Raw genomic sequence first — 4,811 nt, 5'->3', positions numbered from 1 at the left:
GGCAATGCAAACTCCCTTCTTGTTGAAACATTGCAAAAGTCTATCCACAGAATAAGCTTCCACTAAGAAATATTTTATTCATTTTGGGGAATATAAGCCCAGGATGGTTTTTAAAAACACATTAGAATGTACTAGTATCCACCAAAAAAAGTTATCTTTTTGCAAATTCTTGTGAATTTGTGCAAGTATTCTTTCCAGCTAGGAAATGTCACTGCAGCTGAATTTTAAATCAAGTGTTCATATTTCTTTGGGGAGTTTCAGATCAGCAAAAGAAATGGAATATTTACAATTTGGTGCATAATTCATTTTCTGTGTATAACTTCTTTTTTTTCTCTTTTTTAGGCTGAATTGTGCTGAATTTTATACAAAAAATGGAAATCATAAATTATTAAGAATCATTCCAGATGCTTGAATAACTAGATTATTATTGGCACCATTATCATTGTGGCTAATAAAAGCATTTATCAGTAAAGAAAAAAAAAAAACTAGGATCTAAGGTTTCTGACAAAGGTAGCTTAATGCTTTAGTGATTTTTAGTGATTGCGTGTTATCAGCATCCATGTGGGACAGTATTTTCTTGAGTCACTTTCTGAGCTATGTCTTCTCCGACAGCAAAACCCAGGGCACATTTCAGGCCTGTCAGCCTGCTTTGTTCTCCAGGTCATCACCCTATCTCCTTCAGAGAAATGGCAGGGTGATAACATCTTTTAGCAGGAAGGTATGAAATCAAGGCAGGTTTTCATAACAGCTCCTGGTCAATGTGGCTTGGTATCCACCTGAGTGGTACCATATTCTCAAGATTTCTCAGGTTCTTTAGTTAGGTATGTAGACATGGGAGCAAAGTAGGATTAAATATCTCAGCAGGTGGCTATACCACACCACATCACTCCCATGAATTTTCTTTCTAACTCTGACTTGCTCCAAGGCTCTCCAGCACCAGTGTTTATTTTCACTCAAAATTCAAATATTAGTCATTCATGCCTTTTGGTGAGAGCATTATCCTCTAAAAAAATGTTGACTCACTTGTCAGGAACCACCCACTATACTGCTTTTTTTTTAAGATTTATTTGTTTATTTGAAAGGCAGAGCTACAGAGATGCAGAGGCAGAGAGAGAGACGGAGAGAGGTCTTCCACCTGTTGGTTCACTCACCAGATGGCCGCAATGGTTGGAGCTGAGCTGATGCGAAGCCAGGAGCCAGGAGCTTTTTCTGGATCTCTCACATGGGTGCAGGAACCCAGGGACTTGTGCTATCTTCCACTGCTTTCCCAGGTCACAGCTGACAGCTGGATTGGAAGTGGAGCAGCAGCTGAGACTCGAACCAGTGCCCTACATGGGATGCTGGCACTGTGGTCAGCAGCTTTACCCAGTACGCCACAGCATCAGCCCCTGAACTGCTTATATGTACACCAAGGCTGTCCAGATACTGACAGCAGTCTGAAACTCATGGAGTTGGTTTCTCTTCCACAGGTTTGTTTGTGCTACAAGAATAGACTCCTGGTAGAGGCATAGAGGGTGGGGCAGGTTACATTTCACTTTGTGACATCTTCCCCAGTCCCATTTTCCTTTAGAGCCTTTACACAAAGCTGTGATGATCTTTATGAACAATTAAGGACAATGCAACTAAAGGAAAGTAAGTTTCTGCTGATAGAAAAAAAAAGTCACTAAGATTTAGACACAGGCAACAAGATTTTGTGTATTTCATTTCTCTAGAGTGTTGGACATTGTCTAGGGACCCTTCTGGGGTCTGAATCTATAGGTGTTTGTATCTTTCACTGCCTTTCTATGGAAGAGACTATGCTATAATTCTGTGGATGAAGAAGTAAAATTGTTAAAAACTGATAGTAATGCAAATTATTCTTGTTTATGGAAGTACAAATAAATTTTACTAAGTTAAGGTACAATTGATTCTATCCCATAAAAATCATAAGAATAAATATCACATATCACTGTCCTCATAAAATATTAATGGGCTTTATATCTTCTAACAAATTCATTTAGTACTGTTGATTATGTATGAGTACTTCAATGTGTGGGAAAAATGAAACAAAAAAAGGTTTGTTTTGGTGTAAAATTTTTGAAATCTATGCACAGATTTTTCATAACATACATTTTCCATGAATTTTATGAAGGAATTTCATATGTATCGAACTCAAAATTCTTTGAATTAAAATTAACTTCTCTTTTAAATCTATTTTCCACAAATTGCTTGAGGTACCCTCTTATATGTCTGTCTTTCAAGTATCTATTTGAACTCTTTATCATCTTTTTTTTTAAATACTCAATGATATCTTTATTTTTTTAAAGAATTATTTATTTATTTGAAAGTCAGAGTTGCAGAGAGAGAGAAGGAAAGGTGGAGAGAGAGAGAGAGTTGTCTTCCATCTGCTGGTTCCCTCTCCAATTGACTGCAAGGGCCAGAGCTGCACCCATCAGATCTGAAGCCAGGAACCAGGAGCTTCCTCCAGGTCTCCCATGCAGGTGCAGGGACCCAAGGACTTGGACCATCTTCCACTTCTTTCCCAGGCCATAGCAGAGAGCTGGATTGGAAGTGGAACAGCCAGGACTTAAACTGGTGCCCACATGGAATGCCTGCACTATAGGCTGTGGCTTTACTCACTACGCCACAGCGCCGGCCCCACTCAATGATATCTTTTATCCACTTTCTTTTTTGTTCTTTAAATTTTATTTAGGGTCTACAAGCTCCATACATTTCATATATACAAATTTAGGAATATAGTGATTCTCCCCACCCACCCTCCCTTCCATGCCTACACTCCCACCCTTTTCCCCTCTCCTTCCCTCTCCTATTCTCATTATTATTTTTACAAAGAACTATTTTCAGTTAACTTTATACTGAGATTAACTGTACACTAAGTAAATAGTTGAACAAATAGAATGAAGAAACAGACAAAAAACACTATTCCTTAACAGTCCAGTTCCTTAACAGTAGAGACAAGGGCTGTTCAAAGTCATCACATCTCAAAATACTTTAGCATCTTTCTTAATTAAATGAATGCAATATTTGCCACATTTTCATTTTTTATTTGCCTAAGAATAGCTTTGTAACTGTCTGAAAATGCTCAGTTGTTACAACCAATTTTAACCTTTTCAATATCTAAGAGAAGAGCTGGAAGAAACTAAACTCATGTCTATGGATATGAGCCTTCCCAATTTCAGTCTGCTTGGCTTTGGGAAGTGTGTCCTCTCATGTACAAATGTTCTTTAATCTTGAGGGAAATTAATCCACCTACTTTGGGCAGTTTTTAATATATGGTTGCATATTCTTAGCTGGATATTATCATTTTATTCAGAGTCCTTTCAAAGGGATCTGCATTGCGGCCCCACAGGTGAAACCCCTGACTATGATGCCAGCATCCCATAAGGGCACTGGTTCATGGCCTGGCTGTTCCATTTCGTATCCCGCATCCTGCTAATGGCTTGACAAAAGTAGCTGAAGGTGGCCCAAGTGCTTGGCCCCTGCCACCCACGTGGAAGACCCCAGTGAAGCTTCTGGCTCCTGACTTGGGCCTAGTCTTGCCCCAGCTAATGTGGCCATCCAGAGTGTGAACCAACAGATTGAAGATCTCCCTTCCTCTGTCTCTGTAATCAAATAAATAAATATTAAAGGGAAAAAAAAAGATTCCCTAATGACATAACTTTAAAATTCTTAGAAAAAATATATTGGGTAGCCACTGGAATGCATGTCTTGCATATGCACATACATTCACACTTGCCCTTACATTGAAAACTTCCCCTTTGATAAAAACTGTCATACACAGTGATTTTGCAGCCTAAATAATTAAGAAAAATATCATAACCTCTTTCTATTTTAAAATATTGCCATCTCAGGCCCATTACTGGCACATGCATGTTGTGAGAGTTCTTTTCTTAGTCATAGAAAATGAATAAATTGGTGCATCGACAATGAGCAAGGTCAAACTTTGAATCAAGGCATCATTTTCCCTTTAGTCTTTGGACATGGCAAAATAAAAAGTTCTATTCCCCAGCCACATAACAGAAGTCTTAAGGATAAATATTTTAAATACTAGGGAATAGTAAAAAAGTTGAGAATAAACATTTATTATGTCTTTTAATTTAGTGAAGAGAGTAGAGAACAAGAGACATACCACAGGATTCTGTCATTCTGAGTATTGTGGATATTTTTATTCAAACTCTGAATCCTGTTCTGCAGTAACAGAAACATGAGAGTTAAGCAAAAGTGTAGATTTTGGGGCCCTATCCTAGACCATATTGAATTAAAATCCCTGAAGGTAGTGACCAGGAATCTGTCTTTTTAAAATTATTTATTTATTTATTTGAAAGGCAAAGTTATATTAAAGAGAGAGAGAGAGAGAGAGAGAGAGAGAGAGAGATATTCCATCCACTGGTTCACTCCCCGAATGTCACCACAGCAAAGAGCCAGGGACTTCATCTAGGTCTCCCACATAGGTACAGGTGCCCAACTATTTAGGCAATATTCTGCTGCTTTCCTAAGCATGTTAGCAGAGAGCTGGATAAGAAGTGGAGTTGCCAGGACTTGAACCAGAAGTTGAAAAGGATACATGCATCACTGGTAGTAGCGTAACTCACTACGCTGCAATGCTGCCCCTAGAAATCTGTTTTTAACAACCTATCTAGATGATTCTGATATATGCTGAAATTTGAGAATAACTGAATTATATACATTTTATATTAGTGTAGAGCAAAGAAATTAGGAAAAAAAATAGGTAGGCCTCCAGGCCTTTTACCTTTCCACACTTATCCTAGTAAGCTTAAATCGTTGTCTGTGTTGTCTGTGCTATGCTTGAT

The sequence above is a fragment of the Lepus europaeus genome, chromosome 9, assembly GCF_033115175.1.
Source record: "Lepus europaeus isolate LE1 chromosome 9, mLepTim1.pri, whole genome shotgun sequence".
NCBI classification, from domain to species: Eukaryota; Metazoa; Chordata; class Mammalia; order Lagomorpha; family Leporidae; genus Lepus; species Lepus europaeus.
This window is presented reverse-complemented; position numbering follows the sequence as displayed.